At 42.1% G+C, this 16,539-nt stretch overlaps 1 protein-coding gene across 1 annotated transcript in view; it reads left to right on the top strand.

Annotated features, from left to right (window-relative positions):
* Positions 1 to 15,082: 15,082 nt before the first annotated feature.
* The window catches only part of LOC112069094 (B-cell receptor CD22-like), a 21,394-nt gene continuing 19,937 nt past the window's right edge, over positions 15,083 to 16,539 (top strand). Inside the window, exon 1 of the mRNA XM_024136382.2 lies at positions 15,083 to 15,192. The gene's annotated coding sequence lies outside the window, so the exon portion shown is untranslated. The remainder of the gene's footprint in view (positions 15,193 to 16,539) is intronic.

A 16,539-nucleotide genomic window follows, 5' to 3' on the forward strand; every position in this document is an offset into this window, starting at 1 on the left:
CAATCAAAAATATATGTATAGGTACCTATTGAAGTATGATTCTTTATCTTAATGTACAATCTGTAGATATCATGCAATTAGACAGTTCCCGAAGGGAGATCATGCTGATCCTAACTGTTATTGGCCTATTTTCTATTGGCCTGTGTTATCAAAGGTTTTGGAAAAACTTAATCAACTCACTGCTTTCTTGATCTTATAGTATTCTCTGGTATGCAATCTGGTTTTTCGCTCAGGTTATGGATGTGTCACTGCAACCTTAAAGTCCTCAATGATGTCACCGTTTCCCTTGATTCTAAGCATGTTATGCTTCTATTTTTATTGACTTGGCCAAAGCTTTTGATACGGTAGACCATTCCATTCTTGTGGGCCGGCTAAGGAGTATTGGTGTCTCTGAGGGGTCTTTGGCCTGTTTGGCTAACTACCTCTCTCAAAGAGTGCAGTGTATAAAGTCAGAACATCTGCTGTCTCAGCCACTGCCTGCCACCAAGGGTGTACCCCAAGGCTCGATCCTAGGCCCCACGCTCTTCTCAATTTACATCAACAACATAGCTCAGGCAGTATGAAGCTCTCTCATCCATTTATATGCAGATGATACAGTCTTATACTCAACTGGCCCCTCCCCGGATTTTGTGTTAACCTCTCTTGGGTACGTGAGACGTTAGCGTCCCACCTCTTCAACAGCCAGTGAAACTGCTGGGCGCCAAATTCAAATACAGAAATACTRATTATAAAAATTCTGAAAACAAAACATATTTTACATAGGTTTAAAGATTAACTTCTTGTGAATCCAACCACGGTGTCAGATTTAAAAAATGCGTTACGGRGAAAGCATACCTTACGATTATTTGAGAACATAGCCCACTAGACAAATCATTACAAACAGTAACCGGCCAAGTAGAAGAGTTACACAAGTCAGAAAGAGAGAGAAAATTAATCCCTTACCTTTGATGATCTTCATATGGTTGCACTCAGCAGACATTCATTTACTCAATAAATGTTCCTTTTGTTCGATAAAATCTCTTTATATTCAAAAACCTCTGTTTTGTTCGCGTGTTTTCTTCAGTAATCCACAGGCTCAAATGCAGTCAAAACAGGCAGACAAAAAAAATCGAAATTGTATCCGTAAAGTTCATAGAAACGTGTCAAACGATGTTTACATTCAATCCTCAGGTTGTTTTAAGCCTAAATAATCAATAATATTTCAACCGGACAATAACGTCGTCAATTTAAAAGGTAAACAAGAAAGGCACTCTCTCGGTCTCGTGCATGAAAAAGCTCTGTGACACTTTAGGGTCCACTCATTCAGACTGCTCTTACTTCCTCATTTTTCAGAATACAAGCCTGAAACAATTTCTAAAGACTGTTGACATCTAGTGGAAGGCATAGAAACTGCAATTTGAGTCCTAAGTCAATGGATACTGTAATGGCATTGAATAGAAAACTACAAAAACAAAACTACTCCCTGAATGGATTTTTCTCAGGTTTTCGCCTGCCAAATCACTTCTGTTATACTCACAGACTCACAGTTTTGGAAACTTAAGAGTGTTTCCTATCCAAATCTACCAGTTATATGCATATCATATCTTCTGGGCCCGAGAAGCAGGCAGTTTAATTTGGGCATGCATTTCATCCTACCCTAGAAAAGTTTTAAACACTCAACAAAAGCTTTCTTAGTGTCTAACAAGTTTTCTCTGCCCTTAACCTAGTCATCTCATACAAGTACTTGAGAGTATGGCTAGACAGTACATTGCCCTTCTCTCAGCACATATCAAAGCTTCAAGCCAAAGTTACATCTAGACTTGGTTTCCTCTATAGTAATTGCTCCTCTTTCACCCCAGCTGCTAAACTAACCCTGATTCAGATGATTATGGAGATGTCATTTATAGATTGGCAGGTAAGAGTGCTCTCGAGTGGCTAGATGTGCTTTACAATTCGGCCATCGGATTTTCCACCAATGCTCCTTATAGGACACATCACTGCACTCTACACTCTTCTGTAAACGAGTCATCTCTGTAAACCCGTCACAAGTCCCACTGGTTGTTGCTTATTTATAAAACCCTCTTAGGCCTCACTTCCCCCTATCTGAGATATCTACTGCAGCCCTCATCCTCCATATACAACACCCGTTCTGCCAGTCACATTCTGTTAAAGGTCCCCAAAGCACACTCATCCCTGAGTTGCTCGTCTTTTCAGTTCGCTGCAGCTAGCGACTGGAATGAGCTGCAATAAACACTCAAACTGGACAGTTTTATCTCAATCTCTTTATTCAAAGACTCAATCATGGACATTCTTACTGACAGTTGTGGCTGCTTTGCGTGATGTATTGTTGTCTCTACCTTCTTCCCTTTGTGCTGTTGTCTGTGCCCAACAATGTTTGTACCCTGTTTTGTGCTACCATGTTGTGTTGCTGCTGCCATGTTGTTGCTGCCATGTTGTGTTGCTGCTGCCATGTTGTGTTGCTGCCATGCTATGTTGTTGTCTTAGGTCTCTCTTTATGTAGTGTTGTGTTGTCTGTCTTGTCGTGACGTGTGTTTTGTTCTATATTTTTATTTAATACATTTTTATTTTGAATCCCATCCCCGCAGGAGGCTTGTTGCCTTTTGGTAGGCTGTCATTGTAAATAAGATTTTGTTTTTATGTCACGCTCTGACCATAGAGAGCTGTTTATTCTCTATGTTGGTTAGGTCGGGGTGTGATTAAGGGTGGGTTATCTAGGGGAATTATATAMATTTTATTTATAAAGCCATTTTGGGGTTACTACCTTTTTATTTGGGCATTTTTATTGTTCAGAAATGTGGTGGGTACTCTCTTCGCTCTCTGGACTTTATCCTGCTAACTGTTCCAAATGTACGAACTGAATTTGGTAAAAGGGCTTTTATGTACTCTGCGCCATCYTCTTGGAACGCCTTACAAAATACTTTTAAACTGGAAAAACTTGTCCCGATTGGTATTTTTAAATTACTGYTGAATTATCTTGAGACTGATTCCCTGACCTGTCAATGTTTTTAATTTGCTGTTTTTGATTTTTGTTATACTCTTGTGAATTCTATGGTTTTTACTAGATTATTTGTAGTTTTTCATGTTTGTCTGTAATTTTTGTAATGACTTGGTGCTGCCTATCTTGGCCAGGACGCTCTCGAAAAAGAGATTTTAAATCTCAATGAGCCCTTCCTGGTTAAATATAGGTTAAATAAAATAAAAATATCTATGTTGGCCTGATTATGGTTCCTAATCAGAGGCAGCTGTTTATCGTTGTCTCTGATTGGGGATCATATTTAGGTAGCCATTTTCCCCATTGTGATTTGTGGGATCTTGACTATGTTTGTGTGTAGTTGCTTTCTGCACTGCATGTAGCGTCACGTTTCGTTTAATCACTTTATTGTTTTTGTGCTTTAAGTTCTCTTCCAAATAAAAGGATGGAAACATACCACGCTGCATCTTGGTCCACTCCTTATAACGATCGTGACATTTTAACTGACTAGTCTAGTTAAATGAAAGTTAAATATAAAAAAATAGGATATATGCAGCATTTCTTCTTGGAACTTTTACTGTGTTTAGAATTGGGAGTGACTGGTGACCTTTATCAATATCAAAGGACAGATTAGTTAAATATGTCTACCTAGTCACAGCCATAGAGATCCTATTAAATTACTAGAGGGACTATGTCATATACCCTCAAAGTTCCAGAACGGTATGAAAATGGCAGCATTGTGGTCAGGGAGAAATCCAAACCAGTGTAACGGCTTTCTTCCTGGGGTGAAGGAGAGGACCAAAATGCAGCGCGGCTAGTGTTCAACATGATTTAATAAAGAAGAGACACTAACGTGAACACTATACAAAATAACAAAAGTGAAAACCGAGACAGTCCTATCTGGTGCACAACACAAAGACAGAAGACAACCACCCACAATCCCCAACACAAAACAAGCCACCTATATATGATTCTCAATCAGGGACAACGATTGACAGCTGCCTCTGATTGAGAACTGAACACAGAAACAGACAAACTAGACACACAACATAGAATGCCCACCCAGCTCACGTCCTGACCAACACTAAAACAAGCAACACACATAAGAACTATGGTCAGGACGTGACAACCAGTCTAATTGGAATGAATGGCAGTAGAGGCATAGGAAAATAAAAMTAAGGCATGTGATATATCACAAATTGTGTAATATAATTATTGTTAACCTACTGTAAACATGATTAAATATAATTGTAAATAACGTATTTACAGGTTTTATACACATTTTCTGTATAAATAGCCCCTAAAATATCTGTAAACAGATAGAGGACTCAATGTTTGTTTTCTTGGAAAGCTGTTAGTGTTATTATATATATATATATATATATATATATCCATCCACAGAAAAGAGCAGAAAGACACCAGCAGTGAAATTCACACAAACTACTACACCAACAATCACCTATATGGCATGGCCCAGAGGCCATGATACTCAGTCTGTCAAAGGTTCCAATAAAATATTAACAGTTTAACCCAATGTAGCACAACAGCTGACTGCTTATATTTGTTAGCTTTATGTAGCTCTATGGTTCTAAAGGCTAAAGAAAATGGTACATTCTTATTTGGGTTGTGGCTTTGTGTTATGGCTTTTACAAGTCTTTTTTTTAAATGATCTATGGTTTAGGTGATTGCATCCTACAACATTTTAACATGGAAATAGCTGTTCTATTATTCAGCCTACAGTAGCATCCAATGCATGGTGTTCAATGTAGGCCTACATTCCATGAGACGTACATTTTTTTTTACAAAACTTCCAGGGCTTAACATTAATCTGTTTATCCACTTATCCTTCAGAGAAGGAGGTGACTGAAAATGTTATGTTGTTTGATGCAGGAAACCACTTTACAAAATAAAATGCATTATTAATCCCATACCATTATTACAGAGAATCAGACAAATTATGCACCACAGTTTGTCTATCTGGAATGCACCCACAAACCAATGTGGACCCACAATTTCTACGGCGGCATGTAGGGTTTAGATAAGAAGACGATATATCATGTTGAAGAAGTGGTTCTTAAGACGTTAAACACTACTCCAGGCAATGCGTATGGGACGCACCCCAAAACACCACTATTGTTGGTTACTAGCCTACCTTTCCAGATAACAATCCACCTGGCAACAGGTGATGCTTGCTCAGGAATGGCAGCAGGCAGGTGTGAGTGCATCTGCATGCACAGTGAGGCGAATACTTTTGGAGGATGGCCTGGTGTCAAGAAGGGCAGCAAATAAGCCACTTCTCTCCAGGAAAAACATCATGGACAGACTGATATTCTGCAAAAGGTACAGGGATTGGACTGCTACTATTTAAGCCTGTGTCAAAATACAACACTGCACCTTTAAAACAAACAAAAAAAGCTCTTTACCTAACTCCTTTTTCTAAGATGTCTAGAAATGTATGTAGGAAACGATCACTCCTCTATTGCTGACTACAAATGATCTAGGAACACAGTCCAGTTCAAAGTAAATGGCACTGATCCATATATGGCAATGGTCTATTTGCATACAGTCCTACTGCAGCTCTGATTGTTTATGCTGCACCAGTTTGTTTAGAGTACGGTCTGTGTAGACTGTAGAGTATGGGCTGTCAATACAATAGAATCCTACTCCAATGCGTTCTGCCTACAACAACATCTGTTGCATAGTTTGTTTTGTTTCGGTATGTTGCATTGAAAGTGGCTTATATTGCATTGATTCGATCACAATTGACACAGTAAAGGGAAACGTTGATAGTGTTAACAGGGAAACTCTAGAACAGTGGTCAKCAACCTTTTCTGAGTCAAGATCACTTTGTCAAAATGCAAGCTGAGATCTACCGCTCAGATTAATTTTTTAACATGACTTAAAAAATGGAAGCCTATGCAACATTAACCAATTAAAACAGTACTTTAGCAGTGAGGTTTGTGCAGTAAGCTATAGGCCCAATATATTATCACTGCATATTGGCTTTCTTGAATTGCCCTGACAATGCATTGTTGTTTGGGCCATTTTTTWAAATTATATTAAAAAATTTGAGTTAGGCTATATGATCACACCGGTAATAGAGCCGTTGTTATATTACTTGTGAAGCACAGCTGAGTGAGCATACATTTAAATCATTTGCTTTTTATTTTAATTTTACTGGGCTGATTGTGCCTGCATCTGATGGTCAGTCTCAGCCGAGGGAGAGAGAAGCAGACTGAGGGTCCTCCTCCGCTATCCCTTTCCTCCGCTGACACTGAACAAAAAGGGACACCATCTTCCAGCTGATGGCGAACTCGAGTTCCATCCTATGAAGAAAGAAGGTAAAATATTCCTCGATATTCAAAAAGACGCAAGCTGTTAATCATAACCACAACGCAGGCCTATAGATACACTTTCCTACTCATTCATTACTGCTGCAGCGCTTGTTGTGGCGCTGAGTGAAAATACCCTTATGAAAAAAGATTGCAGTCAGAGCACTGTATAACTGCAGTATGCTGCAATTACTGTGTCCAAAATACCACAGTTGACTACAGGTAATGCATTTTTACTGCAGTTTCAAAACTGCAATCTTTTTTTGTATGGGTAGGAAGAATGCACGTTTTATGGCTTATAAAAGTGTTGAATACAAAGTGTTGATAGTGCTGAGTAAGAACTGAAACATGAACTCACTTATTAAAACAGCAGCTTTTTGCTGTGTAGTCTCTTTCTAGTCATGGTTGTAAACGTTTTTAAATCTCACAGTATAAACTTTGCTGTAGCTGTCTTTAATGCCTGCTACTTTACTGCAGACATCGTCATCTGAGCCATCTCATTGGCCAGCGGTAGACCTATAGTGCACTTAATTTGCTGTCTGGGCCCGCCAGGAAGGRAGAGCTTGTGCCTTCAGACAAATGAAATGGTTCAAAATGGCAACAGCTCGCCTACCTGGCATGCAGGGAAGCTGATTCGGGTGCACCTACCGCCAACAACCTGTGACAAATAAATAGGAACCCAAGGCTTTATCGTTGTTGTTTTTTTACAGAAATGTTGGGTGGTCAACTAGGAATGCCTTGAATATCGACTAGTTGATCGCGATCGACTGGTTGGTGACCACTGCTCTAGAAAGTAATATTTCTGTGCGGCAGTCCCGGGGGAGCTGAGCGGCAGTCTCGGGGATACTCACGCACAGCTTAGAGGGAACATTGGAAATAAATACTTTCATCAGGTGTCTGGGTGGCTGGTCTCAGACGATCCTGCAGATGAAGAAGCTGGATGTGGAGGTCCTGGGTTGGCTTGGTTACACGTGGTCTGCGGCTTGAAGGCGGCTTGTGGTAGAGAAATTAACATTAAATTATCTGACAACAGCTCTGATGGACATTCCTGCAGTAAGCATGACAATTGCACGCTCCCCCAAAACTTGAAACATCTGTGGCGTTGTGTGACAAAAAAATTGCACATTTTAGAGTGGCCTTTTATTGTCCCCAGCACAAGGTGCACCTGTGTAATGATTATGCTGTTTAATCAGCTTCTTGATATGCCACACCTGTCAAGTGGATGGATTATCTTGGCAAAGGATGCATGGATGTAAACAATTTTTTTCAACATTTGAGAGAAGTAACTATTTTGTGCATATGGAACATTTCTGGGATCTTTTATTTCAGCTCATGAACATTGGGACCAACACTTTACATGATGCATTTTTAAAAATGTATTTAACCTTTATTTAACTGGGCAAGTCAGTTAAGAACAAATTCTTATTTACAATGACGGCCTACCCRGGCCAAACCCGGACCARGCTGGGCCAATTGTGCGCCGCCCTATGGAACTCCCAATCACGTCCGGATGTGATACAGCCTGGATATAGTTTGTTCAGTGTGTATTATTATTATTATTATTTAATTTGTTTATTTATTCTGATTGATCAGGAGGTGCTGCAGCACCCATCAGCACCCCTTCTTCCTGTGGCTATGTCTGTGATCATAACCTAGAATCCTTGCTGAGTTGCTAAAGACCATTAGCCTACATTCACTCTTGTTGTGTCTTATCAAATGAAGAGAATGCATCTGAGAGTGGCCCTAACTATCCACAGGAAAGAGCAGAAAGACACCAGCAGTGAAATCCTCACAAACTACTACACCACAATCAGCTACAGTTGAAGTCGGAAGTTTTACATACACTTAGGTTGGAGTCATTAACTCGTTTTTCAACCACTCCATGAATTTCTTGTTAACAAACTATATTTTTGGCAAGTCGATTAGGACATCTACTTTGTGCATGACACAAGTAATTTTTCCAACAATTGTTTACAGACAGATTATTTCACTTATAATTCACTGTATCACAATTCCAGTGGGTCAGAAGTTTACATACACTAAGTTGACTGTTTCTTTAAACAGCTTGGAAAATTCCAGAAAATGATGTCATGGCTTTAGAAGCTTCTGGTAGACRAATTGACATAATTTGAGTCAATTGGAYGTGTACCTGTGGATGTATTTCAAAGCCTAGATCCAGATTGTTGTCTCTTATCAGGTTTTCTGTAGAGGTATGTGGGAGTCAGCTGGCTCAGAAGCCATGGTACTCAGTCTGTTAAAGGTTCCAGTAAAATATTAACATTTTAACCCAATGTAGCAGAACAGCTGACTGTTTATATTTGTTAGCTTTAATTAGCTTTATGGTTCTAAAGGCTAAAGAAAATGGTACATTCTTATTTGGGTTAAGCCTTTAGTGTTATGGTTTTTACGAGACGTTGGTTTTTATCTATGGTTTGGGTGATTCAGAATAAGCCTGATATGAATGGCTATACAGTTGTAATAGTTGAGAAGCTAATATACAGTATATTATTGTTTTTGTGTTGCTCSTTTCAACCGTAATCCACTTATGTGTAACTGKCACTCAGTTACTGTGCTTCTGTGGTCCCCTTGAATGTACAGACAGAGTATACTGTAATTTGTCAAAACAGGCCATATTGAGATATACTGAATGTACTTGAGATGGAGAATACAACGATTATAAAGTAAAGTAAAGTACCRTCCAGATCAGATGAAATATGAACCGTGTAAATGTGATCAAATAAACAGTGATCAAATAAAAATATCTGCGTTTCATTGCATTTTAATATAGTCTGTAATGTTTGTTCCTGAATCTCCCAATCTACTTTGAGTTATTTTTCATCCTTTTTCTACCACAGTTTATGTTCTTACTGGGACACTCTGCTTCATATTGATCTACTGTGCGGGGAAAAACACACCTCTGTTGTCATAAATCAACTTCAGATATCAACTATAAGTACTCAAAGAATATAAAGGTCAAGCAGAAGTAATTATTAGTCACCAAGGAGCTGCTGTCTCCACTTGTCTTCCTGTTCTCAGGTTGTGGTGGCCTCTGTAAATCACCACGTCTCCTCCTGTTGGTTTGTGGAAGGTATTGCATATGTTTATGTGAAATATGAATGAGGAGTAGAGAACTAAAATGTGAACAAATCCAATGCACCAATATTAGGTGTAGAAATCATCCAGCCATTATGTAGAAATTATGTTGAATATATTAATAAACTACATTCATCAATCTGACTCCAATATTATGTGAATAAATGCAAGAGGCCCTGTGCYTCTCTGGAGGAATCTAATCAATTTCAAGCAGAAACTCACTCCCAACCTCAATTAACATTTATTGGCACCTTGCTAGTAAAAACAAAAGACAGGAACAACACACCCAGATTCTAATCAACTCATTTGAAATGATAGGAGCACACCCCTGTGCCTCTATGAGCTACGTATCTGCCATCCGACGAACAAAATAACACAGTTTCCCTGTAACAAAACATCAATAGCACTTACTTAAAAGCAAGAAGACCAGAGGGGGTGTGGTATATGGCCAATATACCGCGACTAAGGGATGTTTTTAASCACGACGCAGCGCAGAGTGCCTGGATACAGCCCTCAGCGTGGTATATTGGCAAAATACCACAAACTCCCAAGGTGCCTTATTACAATTCTAAACTGGTTACCAACGTAATTAGAGCAGTAAAAATACATGTTTTGTCATACCCGTGGTATACAGTCTGATGTACCACGGCTTTCGGCCAATCAGCATTCAGGGCTCGAACCACCCAGTTTATAAAGTACAATAAAATATATCAACATGCATAGCTCTTTATTAACTCTTGAAACTATCCAAACATGACAATTCAATTCACACAGTAACATTAATTTAGTCGATTTCATGTTTTCATCTGTCTTCACAGCTCCAACAGTGTCCGTGCTACCAGAACTTCTGTGGGAACCTCCCTTCCTTGAGATTGCCACAGATAAGGTTTGTTTGACCCCTGTGATAGTCCACAAATGGTCAGCCATCCAAACAATGTCTTAAATCGTGATTGAGTCATCATGCTGGGCCCCACGCCAGCCACTTGCCAGTTGCGTGTATATCACCTTCTCTAATTTTTCCACACATTTTACAATATTTGCAAGTTTATAAGTTACATATTTTGAAATACCTGTGCTTTTCCCCATTATTTTGTACCACCAATCTTAAATTGATTGAGAGCCAAATGCATTCATCAGCAATGATGAAGCGAAGTGGTATTGTTTCAACTAATCAGATATCCTCTGATTGATACATTCATCTTGTCAAAATAGATTTGAGTGAAACCTTTTGTTTGATGGCGACTAGGCCCATTCACACCTCTCTAAAGCCTACAGGACCTCTGCCATAAACAGAGTAAGTCACCCACTTCTCCATCAGTTGCTGACCACGGAGGCAAAACCACTGGTAAGAAATTACATTGCTGCAGTTTTTATGMCTCAATTATGTTTTCATGACATCTTACCCTCAACACATTCGTACAATTGTTGGCAGGCAGCATTTGTAAGTGGGTTTAACAACTAGCACCAGTATATGTCCTTTTTCCTCACATGACACTGATTACAGTGTGTTTAACTTCCATATCTCATGTGCTCTGTGATCCACAGACTACCCCTCTACCTGTCTTCAGTAACCTCCTCCTGTCCCATGGGAAACAGAGTATCCAGCGGCCACATGTCCCACCCTCTTGGGAAGCTGTCCTGGGGCAGCCGCAAGGAGGACAAGGCCAAGCTGGAGGACTTCCTGGCCAAACAGGAAGAGGATTTGTTAGCGGTCCCCAAGCATGGCTGTGCCGGGAACAAGCTGGAGCATCTCGCTAGGAGCAGCTGCATCCGTTACATCCACCTGCCCATATGCCCTCAGACCAGCAGATTCTGTCTTAACAGGGGAGAGATGTGTAACCCAGCCTTTGTGGAAGACCAGAACTCCTGAGTCACCCAGGAAAGAACCATTGACTTCTGTTTATCATGGACAGCTATWCTGCCCAACCAGGCAAAAACGCAGTAACTGCTAATTTGGTCAAAAATTAGTTCATGTAATTTTTGCTACATTAAATACATGCTTCATCATGTGGTACACTGCCACTATTGTATTGTGTTACGGAGAAAATGGGGGTCATATTAGCAGTAACTGCAGTGGGTTACTGTGAAACCAAGGTAAATAAAATACATTTTTCTCAGTTCCACACTATGAGCAGTTATTGCCTTTTTGCTTGGAAGGGCAGTATACACTAAAGTGAAAACTGGAAGAATACATCTGACTCTTAGAATATTGGGGAAAACTTGTCCAAAATGAACTAAAGCTGTAGTCTCATTTCTGAGTCTTTTGGGACATTGAAACAATGGACAGCAATGTCTTTAGGTCAGAACGTACTATACACTTGTTGTTACTCTATTTAAATATGTTAATTTTGCAATATTAAAATAACATTACATTTTTTAAATAATAATAATTTAAATTGGAATTTCCGAAACCACTCCATTCTGCACATGGAAGTCAGGGTTTCTTCTTGACCATATGACTACAGTACAGAATATGAATATATCAGATATGTTTCATAGACAGATCATGAGAGGTACCAAGGGGTGGTATGAAAATAGTAGACCTACACAAGGCCTTTGGTCTGATTCTCTACTGTTGTCTCCATAGATTGTACTCTCTCACTCCCCAAGAATACATAGAATAATGAAGACACATCCTGTGTAGGCTAATACATGCAACACATAGCCACTGAAAGATGAAAATAGGACACCGATAGGGGGTTTTGATGGTGATAGCATTGAAGGGGCCGGCTACACTCAGGAATAKAATAAAGTGTTACAGCATTTGTGTTTAGCACATTCTTTCCTTTAATCTGTTAATTACTCACTGTTGCATTTGACACTTTGTCATGTTAATGGACATGTTTTAGTCGACGCATTCAGGCGCTATTGTAACGGTTGTCGTCGGAAGGATGAGACCAAGGCGCCGCGTTATTTGAGTTCCACATATTTTATTCACAACGTGAAACTTACGAACCAACAAAACAATAAAGAATACGACGACCAAACAGCTCCGTCGTGCAAACTAGCTGCACACAAGCAAAGAACAAGATCCCACACAGAAGGAGGGAAAAGGCCTGCCTAAGTATGATCCCCAATCAGAGACAACGATAGACAGCTGCCTCTGATTGGGAACCACACTCGGCCAGAAACAAAGAAATACAAGACCTAGAAATAAAGAACATAGAATGCCCACCCAAATCACACCCTGACCAAACCAACATAGAGACATAAAAAGCTCTCTATGGTCAGGGCGTGACAGTACCCCCCCCCCCCCCCCCAAAGGTGCGGACTCCGGCCGCAAAAACCGGAACCTATAGGGGAGGGTCAGGGTGGGCATTTCTCCGCGGTGGCGGCTCTGGTGAGGGACGTAGACCCCGCTCCACCTCTGGCTTGGCCCACTTAGGTGACGCCTCTAGAGCGGGGACCCTCGCCGCCGACCCCGGACTGGGGACCCTCGTAGCTTGCCCCGGACTGGGCACCCTCGTAGTGGGCCCCGGACTGGGCACCCTCATTGCGGGCCCTGGACTGGGCACCCTCGTAACAGGCCCCGGACTGGAGGGCGTCGCTGGAGGCTCCGGACTGGAGGGCGTCACTGGAGGCTCCGGACTGGAGAACGTCTCTGGAGTGGAGAGACACACAGGAGGCTTTGTGCCATGGATCATCACTGGAGGCTTCGTGCCATGGATCATCACTGGAGGCTTTGTGCCATGGATCATCACTGGAGGCTTCTTGCCATGGATCATCACTGGAGGCTTCGTGCCATGGATCATCACTGGAGGCTTCTTGCCATGGATCATCACTGGAGGCTTCGTGCCATGGATCATCACTGGAGGCTTCGTGCCATGGATCATCACTGGAGGCTTCGGACTGGAGGGCGTCGCTGGAGGCTTWSGACTGGAGGGCGTCGCTGGAGGCTCCGGACTGGAGGGCGTCGCTGGAGGCTCTGGACTGGAGAACGTCTCTGGAGTGGAGAGACACACAGGAGGCCTGGTTCGTGGAGCAGGCACAACCCTTCCTGGCTGGATACCCACTTCAGCCCGGCACGTTCGAGGCGCTGACACAGGARGCARTGGGCTGTGCAGGCGCATTGGASACACCTTGCGCAGAGCCGGCGCAGGATACACTGGACCGTGGAGGCGCACCGGAGGTCTGGAGCGCAGAGCTAGCACAACTCGTCCTGGCTGGATACCCCCTGTAGCCCGGCAAGTGCGGGGAGCTGGAACAGGCCGCACTGGGCTGTGCTGGCGAACCGMGGACACCGTGCGTAGAGATGGCGCAGGATAACCCGGGCCGAGGAGACGCACTGGAGACCAGATGCGCTGAGCCGGCACCATCCATCCTGGCTGGGTGCCCACTCTAGCCAGGCCGATGCGAGGAGCTGGACTATAGTGCACCGGGCTATGAGTGCGCACTGGGGACACCTTGCGGTTTACCGCATAACGCGGTGCCTGCCCGGTCACTCTCTCCCCACAGCAAGGACGGGGAGTTGGCTCAGGTCTATAACCTAACTCCGCCAATCTCCCCGTGTGTCCCACCCTCAAAACATTTCTGGGGCTGCCTCTCGTGCACGCCTCGTTGAGCCAACTCCTCGTAGCGTCTCCGCTCCGCATTCGCTGCCTCCAGCTCTTCCTTAGGACGGCGATATTCTCCTGTCTGTGCCCAGGGTCCCTTGCCGTCCAGGATTTCCTCCCATGTCCACTCCTCCAAGAAACGCTGCTTGGTCTTTTGTGGTGGGATCTTCTGTAATGGTTGTCGTCGGAAGGATGAGACCAAGGCGCAGCGTTCTTTGAGTTCCACATATTTTATTCACGAAGTGAAACTTACGAACCAACAAAACAATAAAGAATATGACGACCGAACAACTCCGTCATGCAAACTAGCTGCACACAAACAAAGAACAAGATCCCACACAGAAGGAGGGAAAGGGCCTGCCTAAGTATGATCCTGTTAGTTGAGAAATATCGGTTAATTGAATGATTKGAATATTCCGCCCTGAAACATATAATTGTATGGAAGTGATTAGAATGTATAACATCATAATCAATAAATGTGTAGTCCTAGTCAGAATTAGGGTAAAGACAATATGTCTTTATGGTATTATAAACACTGACTGTCTGAGCTTGGTGCCGACCTGACTAGAGATTTGGGGAAAGAACAGGGAGTATGTCTCAAGGACAAGGTCACTAATCTCTGGCGGCTGGGTAGCAGGACATGTGTGTGCGTCTGTTTGTATGTGTGTGTGTGTGTGTGTGCATATGGTTGTGTGAATGTGTGGGCGTGAGAAGTCAGTATAAAATGAATTGTTTTGTATTCCTGACTTTAGAACGTTCTCTGAATAAACCTTTTTGACTKTCTATTGTAGCTGGGCCGCCGTCTGCTTCATTCGACCAGGATCTTACAAATTCTGATTTGCAGACTGAGTAATATAATTAAATTGGTTTATGGAGAACAAAATTCTCTTATCAGATCCCCAATCAGAGACAACGATAGACAGCTGCCTCTGATTGGGAACCACTCTCGGCCAGAAACAAAGAAATACAAGACCTAGAAATAAAGAACATAGAATGCCCACCCAAATCACACCGTGACCAAACCAACATAGAGACATAAAAAGCTCTCTACGGTCAGGGCGTGACAGCTATAACCGTTATCTATGTATGAGGTCCTACAGTTAGATCTCTTGTTACTTCCTGATTGAGTCACTGCTCAACTTGATTCGAAAAGCCTTACATGACAAGCGAGGGAGGGTCGCTCTATGTTGAAACATTTTCTCACCATACACATATCCAATTGAAGACCAGACATTGTTATAAGGTAAAGACTATTTTAATAATTGTGTTAGAGAATGATATACCGTGTGCAGTTTTTTTGCTTGGAACTGTTACTGTATTTAGAATTGGGCGTGACTAATGACCTTTATCAATATTAAGGGATAGATTAGTGAAATATTTCTACCTAGTCACAGCCATAGAGATCCTATTAAATTACTAGAGGGGTTATGTCATAAACCCTCAGTTCCAGAATGTATGAAAATGGCAGTCGTGGTCAGGGAGAAATCCAAACCAGTCTGATTGGAATGAGTAGCAGTAGAGGCATTTCCTGCTTTTACTTTTGCAGGAAAATAATAGTAAGGCATGTAATATATCAGAAATTGTGTAACATAGTTATTGGTAACCTTCAATATTGTCATATACTTATGAATACAGTATATATCGTTTTTATACACATTTTCTGTATAAATAGCCTCTAAAATGTAAATAGACCATCAAGGTCTCAATGTTTGTTTTCTTAGAAAGCTGTGTATTATATGATATGTTAGTACTTGTTGCATTTACCACTTGTTTAAGTCCTATCATCAACTGATTATATGCCTGACTGCATTGTTTCAATGGAATGTTGTTATATTGGCAGTTAATGAAAAAAAGATGTTGGAACCCTTCCACTTCAACTGGCTGGCTAGTTTAAGTGGAATATGTTACGCGCAGTGGAACAGGGGAACCCAAGATCAGACTCAGACGAGGAGACTGGGATGAAGTAACCAATGTATTTATTGAAACATAGGGGGATGATGGAATGCAGGTCAGGGGAAGCACAGGCGGGTTTCAGGAAACCAGGTGCGGAGGCTGAGGCTGGAGCGAGAGGGGTTGGGACAGGGTAAGCAGGTCCGGAGGGGAATCCAAGGGAGTAGTAGAGTGGGCAATCCAGGACAGAGTAGCAGGATGACGAGACGTGGGACTGGAGACAGGGACCAGAGTAATAGCGGGCAAAACTGTAGCGGAGAGAAAAACAGCATCAGGCAAGYAAAACAGGCACAACAGGATAACAGGATCTAAATAGTAACAAACGGCTAGAACCGAAGACTGACGGAGCAGAGGTTACGATCTAMCAGCGTGGAAGTGGCAGGGCTGAGTATTTGTAGAGGTCTTGATTATGGAACAGGTTGCAGCTYGTGGGAATTTGCTCTGACTCCAGCACACCTGTCTCCGCCCACACAATCACACACAGAGAGAGGGAGAGGGAGAGAGTACTGGGGGAGTGGAGGCAGGTCAAGGAGACACAGGATGAGGAGTAGAGGGCGTGGCAGGAGCAGATGTAAGAGAATAGTTATCATAGCACACTGGCTGACCATGGTTGACCAACTCTCTGACCAAAATGGCTGAC

Source organism: Salvelinus sp. IW2-2015, unplaced genomic scaffold, assembly GCF_002910315.2.
Source record: "Salvelinus sp. IW2-2015 unplaced genomic scaffold, ASM291031v2 Un_scaffold907, whole genome shotgun sequence".
Lineage (NCBI taxonomy): Eukaryota > Metazoa > Chordata > Actinopteri > Salmoniformes > Salmonidae > Salvelinus > Salvelinus sp. IW2-2015.